This window comes from Corvus kubaryi, unplaced genomic scaffold (assembly GCF_017639235.1).
Source record: "Corvus kubaryi isolate FWS band 111438036 unplaced genomic scaffold, C.kubaryi_AGA036_p1.0 37385, whole genome shotgun sequence".
Classification (NCBI taxonomy): domain Eukaryota; kingdom Metazoa; phylum Chordata; class Aves; order Passeriformes; family Corvidae; genus Corvus; species Corvus kubaryi.
Genome location: NW_024581127.1, coordinates 22582431 through 22595521, shown reverse-complemented (window position 1 = coordinate 22595521; position 13091 = coordinate 22582431).

Here is a 13091-nt window from a genome sequence, read left to right as displayed (position 1 = left end):
CGGGGCCTCCTCCGGAGAGCCGGAACCGGCCGGGCAGCGCCGGGGCCTGCCCCGCAGAGCCGGGACCGGCCGGGGTCACGGTGCGTGGCCGGGGAGCTGCCCCGCCCCCGGAGGGTCCCACCTGCCCGTCCATCCCGGTATACGGGCAGCCTCAGGGCTGGTTCACTGCCCCTTGTTTTGCGGTGCTGTGCTGGTTCCTGCCGTTTGCTGAGGTCAGAAATGCAGAGTTTTCTTTTTTTACTAGTTCACTGTATTGATAAAATCACAGTTGCTGTCGCAGAGACAGTAGTTTAATCACACATCAGCACACAGAATCACATAATCAATTCGGTTGGAAAAGCCCTCAGAGGTTATCGAGTCCAACTTAGGACCCAACACCAACTTGTCAACCAGACCATGGCACTGAGTGCCATATTCAGTCTTTCCTTAAGCATCGCCAGAGGCGGTGATTCCACCTCCTCCCTGGGCAGTCCATTCCAATGTCTAATCACCCTTTCTGTTGAGCAATTCCACCTAATGTCCAATGTAAACCTCTCCTGGCACAGGTTAACACTACATCCTCTGACCCTGATGCTGGTTACGTGGAAGGTTTAGGAATACTTAGGAACGTTTAATCAGTGCCCATTTATATTGTTTGCCTGTATTGGCTACATCAATCTAAGCTCAATGTGCACAAAACCGAAGTTGAAAAGCCCATTCTACATTTTAATAACTTTTTTTCTGTGACTATTTAATTACACTGCAGCCTGGGGACACAGCCGTCATTGAAAAAGCCATTGCACAAACTCCTCCCTGTCCAACACAAAACATGAGCACACCAGACATCTGGCATTAAAAACTGAACTTAATGCCCTTGGTTTTAGGCAGGCAAGGGGATGTGATACCTTAACACCATCAAAATGATAATTGGAGACATCTGTCTTGCTATGCAGGTTCCACAGGAGACATCTTTCTGCCTGAGACAACTGTATTACAAGCAAAACCACGGCAAGCACCTGCCAGTTTGCTGTAATCAGTCAGGCTGCTCTAAGGTTGTTTAAGCAAATACCCAGCTGTCATATTGGCCTTTTTGCTAGAAAATAGATATGGAAAATAAGTGCTTCCAAGCAAGTTAGTTGGTGTTAAGAGAAACTGAAAAATAAAGGATTTGATTACTATTCTAGAATTCAAATGTTTACATGGGAAGATATTTCAAAGCACTTAGAATGAAGAGTGCAAAGAACAGATGATTGAGAATATTTTCCATGGGATCCAATTGTGCTGTTGACAGTATTTTTCTGCCATTAAATCCTTCTTTCCAACTGTCTTCAGGGGACAGTTGTGCGTGCTCGTATCATGGACATACATGGATATATGCCGCCTTGTGAGCTAAGTGAAATGTTGAATTCATTATTAGACATAGTCTTATATCTAAAGATCTTTATTAAACTTCAGTCCTGTGGCTGACACGTTTCCATAATGCCACGATGACCCAGTTCTCCTATCTAACTGCACAGTTTCATTATTGAAAATGTTAAACAAAAACATTCAGAAAAACTCCAAAGTAAAACCTTACTAGACAAATTATTTTTTCGTCAAGTAGGTTTTTGCTTGCTTGTTTTTGCTTTGTGTGTATGTGATGACAACTAAGTAACTGCCCAAAGACAGGCAGTTATTCCATATTAAAAACACTTCCCACATCTTACAGCTAGAATGAGGAATCACCAGTGATAACAGCTGCTATTACAAAATAGACCTAAAAATGAAAAACAAGTAAATGAGAGTTTGAACTAGTTTTTCAAATAAGTGCAAAGTAAGATAAAATCCAGAGTAGGGTGTTAAATACCATTGTGATGAGATACAGTTCCCCTGGTAAATAGCATCATTACAGACAAGTTGTAATGCAGCTGGTATGGTGGAGTATGTTCAGAAGGCAGGCTAGCAGGCAAACCAGCACAGATTCCTCCTGCTCCATTGGTCAGAAGATGACATTAATTGGATGATAAACTACTTTCAGTATAATTATGTAAATTGCATTTCACTTTTATGCAATTATTTTAAAATTTATTTTTAAATTTAAATTTAAAATGTTAAAAATGTCTATAAGCCTACTATAGCAGTGCAGAGAAGTACAGTTCTCTCAGCATTTTCTTTCATACTTTGACAATATTTTGCATATACTAAAATTCACCTTATTTCTTTCAAGTTCAATTATTTTACTATTCCCATGAGCCATCTGTAAAGTGGATTAAAAAAAAAAAAAAAAAAAAAAAAGCCTAGGGATCTTATGAGAGGTGTTGAATCCAGACATCTCTGGTGCGTGGGGTTTGCTGCTTCTGGCTGCTGAAATCCATCCACACACCACCCATCCTCTCTGGACCCAGCAGGATTCTTATGCTCCCATGTGTCCTGGACAAGCGTGGCACACACACAGGACACTAACAGAGCCAGCCATTCAGACTACCATGGCACACAGAACTCTACCAGAAATGACACATAATTGTGGAGGCCGGTGAGCCTGTCAATGAAGGAACCACAACAGCCCCCCGGAAGGATGAGCCCTAGGGCTTTACTAGGTTAGGGTGAAAGAAAAGGGTCTCTTCTAAGAGGCTTTCTGTTAACTATATCAATTACGTTGATATACACCGGTTCTGTTTTCCTGGTTGGCCCGTTGGCCTTCCTGCCCCCTTTTTACCCTATAGGTCTTCCCTGTGGAAAGTTCTCCCTTCCCGGTTCTCCCATTGGCTTTTGCTCCCTTGCTCCTCCCTCGCTACTCCCTTACTGGCTCCCCTACCTTAACCCCGCCTATGCTCCACCCCTGCATTCCCCGACCATTGGTCCCTGGTGTTTTCTCCGCCCCTATCCGGTCCCCTATTTAAATCTTGGACCCTTCGTTGTTCCTTTATCTTCATCCCTGGATCGCTTCGTCTGTGTGGCAGTAAACTGCCTTGTGGAACCCCACACGAAGCCCCTCCCCTGCTCCTTGTCGTCGGCCTCTTTGTGGATTATAAGCTATCCAGTGTGTGTGTGAGTGCGTGAGAAGTGGCCTGCCGAGTGACTCCCTTTGTTGGAGGCACTTCCAGAAGGTCGTGGCACCTCACCATCCACCCTCGCCACAACACATAATGTAAGTAGAGAGTGAAGTCCTGCTCCCCCTCTCCAGCTGAACAGGACTGGAATGCCCAGGTGATCACTCACACACCCTCACTCCTTGGGCTCACCAGAACACCCTCATTCACAAATCACCGTGGCCCCTCGGTCCATCTAATGCCCATGCCTGAACACTGACCCTCCTATCCCATGTATGTGTGTCTCCTCCTGCTAACTAGCTAGTCCAGTTTAAATCTGATAGCAGATTACACATCCACAGGATTAAATACACTGGGGCAGGATATTAAATGAGAAAGAATAGCTAGGAACAAGCTTCATAAAAAGGTAGGACTAGTTGCTGTGGTCAGGCAAAGAGTTCAGTAAGACAAATGTACTGAATGCTGCCAGCTCACATGTGCACCCCCCTACGTCTCATTTTCCCATGTGTCTTCCTAGATCCTCCCTGATCCTTTCCCTGTTTTTGGCCAGTTCTATGAACATCCCATAGAAAGTTTTGCAGACTCCTGCTGATATCCCATAAGAAGTTTTGCACAGTCCTATACACCCCCTCAAGTATCTTGTGGTACTCATGATAAGCATATTTTCTCATTCTTACCAGAGACAAAGCTCAGGCTAGCCCTCCTCAGGGTGTCTGCCTGGGCAGCTCTTTAATGTCCTCAAGTCTTCTTCTCCTCACTCTTGTCTTTGTTACCACCTGCTTATTCAGCAATTTTGTGCACCTGTGTGTGTTTAATAGATCATTTGCCCTCTTGTTTCTAATGTCTTCTATAATGAAAAAACGTAGTGAACCAAAAGCTTTCACATTCCACATACCCTTACAGAGACTGTCTGTAGCACAGCAAAGCTTGTCATAAAGTTCAGAGGAAAATGGCTTTTAGAAATTACTAGCTACTGTATTGTTAGTTAAGAAGTTTCATCAATTATCTGGCTGCACCACCAAAAGCCTTTGAGTTTGGGGTTTTGAGTGTTCCAGTGGTTGGGGGGGGGTGGTTTTGGTTTTTGGGAGTATTTTTTGGGTTTTTCTTTTAAAGTGAGGATTTTATTGACGAACTAACAAACCACCAGCAGTGTCATTGTGGAAGTGAGCCTGAGGAGGAATGTGGAAGTTGTTTAAACATTACCTTTGTTAATGTAACTTGCTTTGTCCAAAGACAGGAAACAATTTGAAATGGGGAACTTCTTTTTCTGAAATACAAGCCCTTGTTTGCTGCTGGACAGGATACAGGTTTTTGGGTACAGTTCTGATCTGGCAAAACAGTTCCTGTGTCTTTACCAAGAATATTAATACCTTGTGGGTAAATAGACAGTATTTATGAAAACAGATGTCACTGAAGAGGGAAACCTTCTTTCTCTGTATCCAAAGTTGGAGGAGAGCTTCATGCTGAACTTCCCAAGCCTGTGCAGTGGTGAACCAGGCATCACAGGAAACCAGGCTTCACCGGGCACACTGCACACAAAATGTGCTCCAGCAGAAAATTAGCTCTCTGCAGAGCAGACTATTTCTTGGCATAAATGAGTTCAGCTCTGGTTTTGAGTGCTAGGTAGTGCAGTAGTAGAATTAAATAACAAAATTGCTGTGACATGGATTACTTGAAGTGAAATCTGTTCTTTATCAAAGGAGCTTTGATATAGGCCTAGTAACAAGGATTTCCCTTAATAGCTGGCACTTGTCAAATGCTTGTAGCTTGTTGAGAAAATAGCTTCTGATTCTCCCAAAGTTGTCCTGTGTCAGACTTTTTTAATCTGAATGTGTTGCTTTGGGCAAATATGCTCAGTGGTTATCTGCAGTAAGTCATAGCACCGTGGTTAAATATGAGAAATTAACTGATTTACAAAAAATGAAAAGGGTAAGGTTTTCAGTTTCAACATTTCAAAAAAACCTATAATAAACACAGGCCATAAAACATTGTTGGAGTGTATCTGAAAATATTTTCCTAGGTGGTTTTTTTATTAATTTTTCTGAGGTATGTATAGGTCATAGAAGAAGATTCAGAAGCATTTACTACTAACTTATATTTGTCAGAATGTATATTATTCATTGCTGGCCCTTCCTTTCATTGCCTTGGGGCTGGTATTGAGCTTTTGAATTTTAGTCTTCATCATGTACATTCTTCTTTTACAGTGCCTATTTTTCTGATCTTTTATGGGAATGCAGTATCTGGACATACAATAACCATGGCTGTGGCAAGTTCTGTTTTTCCTTTGTGGGTTGGTATGATCTCAGCAGATGAGAATTTTGTGAATGACAAAGCTTTCTGATTTTCTGGCTCTACCATTACCATACTCTTTAGTTAGAAAATTATTTCTGGCTTAAATACTATAATGACCCATCACCGTGTGTCCCACATTGACTACCTTTTAAACTGTGTATCATAGGAAGCACACATTTAATGTAGAGATCAGCATATTTAGTTTCACAATGGTCAGAAATAAAATAGAATATCAATGCAGGTTTTAAGTGACTGCTTATAGTATCACATATTTTGAGAATGCTCTGGAGAACAAAGTTTTTGCAGGCAACTTTACCTTTGTTACTAGAGCTGAAAGAAATTATAGGAATGAAAATAATCAGTGGGATTCTTAAGTTTCTCAAATGTTAAACCAGCTTTGCTCTCTTTTTTGACCTTGAGCTAAATTCTCATGAATGATGAATAGAATCAGAACTTATCCAGTTTAACTAAATTTTCTGAATAGATACACATCTCTGATGCACATCATTTAGTTTATGCAGCATTTTTGGTTGGTGCAGCTCTAAGATGTACATGTTAAACAACTGGTTTCATGCTTCTGCAAGGACACACAAGGACATTGTTTTGGAGCAGCCTTCCCTCCCTGCACTATTCCTCAAGATCTGCACCAGTTAGCCATTCTGCACCAGGTGTGACATGCTGCAGTACAGCTCCCTCTGTAGTCACAGGGCCTGTAGAAGCCCTTGAAGGATGTGAAAGTGCCATAATGTAGAAAAATAGGCTGTCTTAATGGAATACCCAGGACGGGAATTGTAACTTCAGTATGTGAATTGTGAAGAACACAGGAGAGAGGAAGGTACCTTTGCCAAAGCCTGACTATCTTATACATGATGTGCGAGGTAGGTAGAGGGGAAAAACAGAGTGAGTCTTTACACTTCATCTCCTATTGTGCCTGTTGCTTCATTTTGAGCAAAATGTCCCTCTTCCCCTTTTCCTATTTCTGATAGAAAGTAAATATAAGTCCATTTTAGTTCTCTTAAGCACCTACATGGTCTTACCTTGGAGATGACAGGAAGCTCGGAAGGCATAAAGCATTTTTGATTTTTGGTATGCTTATTTCCATTTCCTCAGTTCTTCTCCTTAGAGAACGTTGTTATATTCATCATGAGATGGCTTGTGTGTCATCAAGAATCAGAAAGTTCAATTAAATAATTGACTGAATGATTAATTAATTGATTATGAAGAGAAGGCTAAACAAACTGACATCAAAAGAAAATTTTTTTTTTAATATAATGCTTGTACTTTTAGTCCAGTAAATGCTAAAAGGTTGCCTGTGTAACAGCATGGCTGAAACCTTCCATGGCCTCTGAAACCTCCATTCTTACAGAAAAGAAATTGAATATCCCAAGTTTATAGTCTGGTCCCATAGTTTTGTATTGCATTTGATGTTTGTCCCTGGGGGTTTCTATGCTGTTGCAGCTCCCACTTTTACAATTTTTCTATCATTCCTGCACCTTACTATTTTCCATTTCCTACTTCAAATAGAAAAAAAAACCCCAACAATTTCACTTTGATTCTCTTGAAGAAAATTAGAAAAAAAATGTGGAACAGACCTCAGCGTTGGTATCAATGACATCTAAAATCACAACTAGCCTCATGAGAAATAACAGCAATTAAAAATCCATCTGCACAAAATGCCCATGCATTTATGTAGCCTGATCTTAAATTTTCCCATTGAGCTCCGCTGTGAAAAGTAGTAAACATGGGATGAATACCTAACACTTCAGAAGATGATTATTTATCAGTGAAACAGAATGTTGTAGATGCTGTAGAAATAAGTACCCAAAGGTACTGACTCCAGTGAGTTGCAGGTGGCGATCAGTGATATCTGAACAAATTTGGAATGGAGTGCTGCCTCATTTATCAGGGAGAACCTTCCTTAACATGGGTGGCTACGCCCAGGGATATTTCATTTCCTTGAGTCTTAAATTGCTGTGGTCAGCAGGGCACAAATAGATGAGACTCCTGAATTACACAAAGCTTATACACAAGGCTGGAGTTGGAATTTGGAATTGCCTGCACATGGCAGACAGTGCTGCTGAACATAACTGCAGTTACAGGTTCTATACTGTTACACAGGCATGCACCTGGCAAGACTGCATCTGCTGGTGAGACATGAGGGTCCCTGTTTCATCTTCTTCTGGACCCCTTTTTTGGAGGGGGGGGGGAACAAGGAAAGAAAAGAATGAGTACTGAAGACATCTTGTCTGTTCCATGGGTTTGGAAATGTTATTCACAGGTCTTCTTGCCATGCTTCTGGGGGATGAGAGCTGAGTCGTTGTTTGGCTGTTTGCCAGGGTTAACCCACCACAGGCAGATACCTTCACAGATACACAGAGGGACCTCTTGTCATTAGGATTTTCACTCTCCCAGAGGGATATGAGAGTGGTCTGTAAATGAGAGGCTCCTATCAAAAGCTGTCCTGTGCGTAAGAAAGGGATTTCAAAAGGAGCAGAGGCCATGCCAGGCATAGAATTATGAAAAATTAGCTTTTTACTTGAACCTAAGGATTAAGTACGGTCTTAAATTCACTATATTCCTCCCAAATACAAGCCTGACTTTACACAGAAAATATGTTAGATTCTTACTTCATTTGTAAGCAGTGCACTGGCCTGCTGAGGCAGCGTAGGTATGTTCCCTTTGGTGGCACACTGAAAAAGGTCACCAGTGTATTCATGTAGAGATGTGCCACATGCCTGTGTTTCCCTGTGTATGAAAGCTTAAGCCTGAATACCTCACCTCTTTCAAAATACTGAGATTTTCTGAACTTGAAACTTCCGTAAACTGCAAGGCAATTTTAAGTTTGTGTTAGGAGAATCTTTTGCCACTGAGTTTTGGAGATTATTTTACTGGAAACAATTTTTTTTTTTAACATAATTAATGTAGTTAATTAAATAACTGTAGTTATTTGTGCAAGTTTGTATTTGGGCTGTTGTTGTGTCTCAGTGCAAATAGAGACTGCTATGTGTATCCTGAGTGATTCTTCCCTATTCCTCTGCACTTTGTGATAGTGAAATTAAAGTATTCATTATGCTTAGAAATACTTGGACTTGCTGAGAGGGCAGGGAAGAAAAACACAGGAATTCAGACATGACCCATTTACCAAGTGGTAACAAGTCATTGCAGGCTAGCCCGTCTCTGGTGCATGGTCTTAGCCTGCAGCATACACAAAGGAAACTCAAGTTGGTTTAGCCCTTAAGGTAAAGTCAGTCTTTAAAGTATTTGGAAGGGATTATATCTTTGAACCCTAATCAGATAATTTCTATTTAGCAACTCTGGTTCTGCTCATAGCCCTGATATGGTGCAGAGGTGCTCTGGGGGATATGACATATCTCAGTATCACCAAGGTTTTAACTTAAACAGGACTGGGGAATTAAAGGGTTTTGGTTGGTTCCAGCTGTCTTTTGATTTAGAGTATAATTTAAAAATGATTAATGGACACTGTGCACTGCTTGAATGTTCTAAAGTATTTTGTGATGAAAGTCTTCTGTTTTGTGGTTTTCCTGAGTAGCTTGGGCAATGTTTATAAAATTCTTCACACTGACATCCTTTTTGTGGCCTCCTTTTCAAGAATTCAGAATTTTCAGTGGTGTAATTTTTTATGGCCTCTTGCCCCCAGTGATTTGGTGAGCTTCGTAAAGTAGAAAGTTGATATTTATTTTTCATTTTTCAAGTTAATCCTAATTAACAAAATTGACTCAATTATTCTGGCAGTGCATTAAGTAGTGAGCCCTATGCCAGTCCCTTGAATAGGGCTATTTTGGGTGCCCACAGCAGTATCTTTGAACATGGTGATGTTCTGTGCTGTAGCTACTTGTTGGGGTTTTTTGGTGGGGTTGGCTTTTTTGGGGGGGAGGGGGAAGTAGGTTTTTTTTGTTGGTTTTTTTTTTTTAATTACATTGACTTTCTGTTCAAAAACTTCATAGGCTGGAATAATACATCATATTTGTATTATCTCAGGAGTTTTCCTTCTTTTTCAGATGCCTAAGAATTTGCCAGTGGTAAAGCACTGTGCATTTACTGTCGGAAGGTATGTTTTTCTATTTAAATACCATTCAGCAACATCTTTGAAGTATTCCACAGATCTCCAGCAGTCCATGGACGGGAGTTGAAAATCACTCTATTACCATAGTACTGCTTCCTACTATTCGTTTTCTTTAATTGAAACCATTTGGTCATATTTAGTTTAACAAGGGCAAGTGTTGGATTCAGCACCTGGGATGGGACAGCCCTGGCTGTGTGTATAGCCTGGGGTATGAGGGGCTGGAGCAGAGCTGTGCAAAGGGACCTGGGGATACTGGTCAGTGGAAAGTTGAACATGAGTCAGCAGTGTCCTGGCAGCCAGGAGGGCCAACCCTGACCTGGGAGGCATCAGGCACAGCATCGCCAGCTGGGCAAGAGAGGGGGATTGTCCCTCTCTGCTCTGCACTGAGGTGGTCTCACCTCAAGTCATGGGTACAGTTTTGGGTGACACAATATAAAAAAGATATTTAACCATTAAAGAGCATTCAAAGAAGGGCAACAAAGATGAAGAACAGCCTTGAGGAGATGCTGTACGAGGAGCAGCTGAGGTCACTTGGTCTGTTCAGCCTGGAGGAGACTGAGGAGAGACCTCATCACAGTTTACAACTTCCTCAGGAGGGGAAGCGGATGGGCAGGTACAGATCTCTTCACCCTCATGACCAGTGACAGCACTTGAGGAAACTGCATGCAGCTGAGTCAGGGGAGGCTTAGGTTGAATATCAGGAAAAGGTTCTTCACCCAGAGGGTGGTTGAGCACTGGAACAGGCTCCTCAGGGAAGTTGTCACAGCACCAAGCCTGACAGAGCTCAGGGAGCATTTGGACAACACTCTCAGGCACATGGTGTGAGTCTTGGGGATGTCCTGTGCAGGGCCAGGAGTTGGACTCGATGATCTGGATGGCTCCCTTCCAACTCAGCATATTCTATGATTCTATTATATTGTAAATTAAAACTGGATATTCATGTGAACATAACAGCTAAGTGAAATAGTAATATTGAATTAAATAACTTGGTTCTCTAGAAAAACTTCAGAAGGCAATGCCAGAGGGAGTGCAACCTTCAGTCATGGAAACCTAAGGGTAGGGTAGGACTCAAATTATCAACACCTACATGATGGCTGAGCTCACTGGCCACAGTGCGCTGTCCTGAAGCTCAGGGTTGTTACTACATCAGCCTCTCTACACACTGCTTGTAGAAAAACACGCTTATCCCACTGCACATGCACTTCAGTCTCTTTGGAGCACAAAGCACGTTTGACCTCAGAGATGCTGCAATTCTAAACTTCCCCTTCAATCTCCGTTAACGAGTTTTTTTCCCAATGGAAATGTAAAGTGGGATTCATCATACGCTGATTTAGACATCAATCACAAGGTGTCCTTAGCAGAGCTGGGTGTCCAGATTTCTTGTTAGAGTCAATGCAGTTCTAGTCAGTGGTATCAGTGGCATTTAGGATATGATTTGCCTTGCTGGGATGATTATTATACTAGATTCTTCGCTTGAATTTGTTCCAGCACCAATGCAAGCAACTGCCAGGGACTATTCTAAGTGATGTTAGAATCATTTTATAGGAACAGGGAAATGCTGGATCTGTGTCTGCAGGTGAATACAGATACGTTTTAATATTGCTGTTGATAAATGTGTTCTTCTCCCTTAACTAGAAATTACTGTTAAACACATTGTTGAAAAGATAAATTTTTATGAAGTCACATATTTGGCGTAGTGTCTGAGCAGATTTGGGGGGTTTGGCAGGGCTGCCTTTCACAGCCCGTTAGATTTTTCAGAAGAAATTTGAAGAGTTTGAAATTAAATTTTAAAAAACCACACAAAAAACCCTGTACCTCAAGCAAAACAGAGCAGCAAAGCAAAACCAACTGTTTTAATGCAACACAAACTTGTTCCTGAGAATTGCATGAGAAGTTGATAGTTCGGGGATTTGTGTAAAGTTAAGATTTTGCACTGATGCCTTGTTATTCGTGCTCAGGACAACAGATATTCACATCACTCCTCAGTAATTTGCTTTTTGTAAAGATAATACACAAAGCTTTCAAATCTATTATCTCTTAGAATTGCGTCTCCCTCAACACATGCAGATTTTTTAGGTGTAAATCCTCCCCCAAGAGCAGAGTCTTCTCAGCCATGCTGGGGAGCCCCCACTGCAGCCCAGGGCTGGCCCAGAAACAGGGCTGGGAATTCACGTCACTGTGGCATCAGAACTGCCAGAGGCGGCCACGGAAATGCACAGATGGAGGTTCCTGGGCTGTCAGAAATGGTTTGCCGGGGCCAACTGGCACCTGGACCAGGGCAGTGACCCTTCCCCTCCATACAGCACTGGTGAGGTCACACCTCAAATCCTGCGCTCAGTTTTAGGCCCCTCACTAAAAGGAGGGCATTGAGGGGCTGGAATGAGTCCAGAGAAGGGCAATGGAGCTGGTGAAGCCTGATGAGGAGCAGCTGAGGGAGCTGGGAGTGTTTAGCCTCGGGAAAAGGAGGCTCAAGTGGGACCTTATTGCTCTCTACAACTCTTTGAGAGTGTTGCCCAAACAGGTTCTTTCACCTGCTGTGCAAGAGGCCAATCCACACAGAGCTGAGGTATTTGATTTATTTACAGTTCTGTGCAGAAAGGGGCGCTGGGTGGCAAATCCACAAAGCCAGCACAACGACTACCAAAACTTTTCACTATTTATACATTTTAGCAAAGGCACTGTTATAAATGCAATTAGTAAGGTTGGCTTTTGTAAATGGTTAATGAGAGTTTCATGAAAATACATTCATTATTGATGAGTTCGTTGTTGGAATCACCATTAAATGTAATTGGTCGATTGTAAAAGTTCTAGAAATAGATGATGTAATCTTGTTCTAAAAGGGGGGTGTGGGTTTAACCTTCTTTACATAAAGGGATAAACGGGGAACCCCTATTGCACAAATGACAAGCCAATAAGAAGACCCTGGAGACAACGAGCCAATGAAAACATTGAAAGAAGGCAGTCAGGAGGAGTTAGGTCAAAACCCCGGGGTATAAAATCTGTATCCCTTAGCTGAAGGGTGTGTCTCTGCCTGCATCCTGTCTGTCATCATCCACTCAGCGCTGTATCCCTCTGTCTTGGTTGGATGATTATTATCATTCGACCCCTATTGTCAGTTAATAAACAATTAAAATTTCAAACCGAGTGAGTAGTTTTTCACAGGCACTAATGTTCATTTGTTAGAAGTTACTTAGTTTTCTTATTAATTAGTGTTCTATGTTCTATTGGTTAATGATTCTCTTGCTTCTCGTGTTAATTAGTCCACATGCTAAGTCTTTCTCTTCTTTTGAGTTGGTCGGTGTCATGGGTTAGCAAGCATAGTCCCGGAAGTAATGTCCCTGCAAAGGGGTGCTTACAGCTTCCTCTGTGACCTGACCTGACAGAACCTATCAGCTGGCCAGTTTGAATATGGACAATTCTTTAAGCCACTTAAAGTTGTGACCGACTCTGTGATCCACACTTAAAAATAGACAAACTCCCCCCCAGCTCTCTCTCGTTTCCAGTGCTGGGACAGGTGGCTGCAGGGCCCGTGCGGGGACCAACGGGCCTGGCCCAGGCCCTGCTTGGGCCAGGCCGGGCTGGGCCACGGCCATCCTGGAGCCAATGGGCCCTGTTCCACCCGCAGAACCCCTCCCCCCCCCAGCCCTGCTGTGGGCAGCCGGAGCAGCTCGGCTCCCCCCCCCCTCCAGTGCAGCCAAGATTCAGCT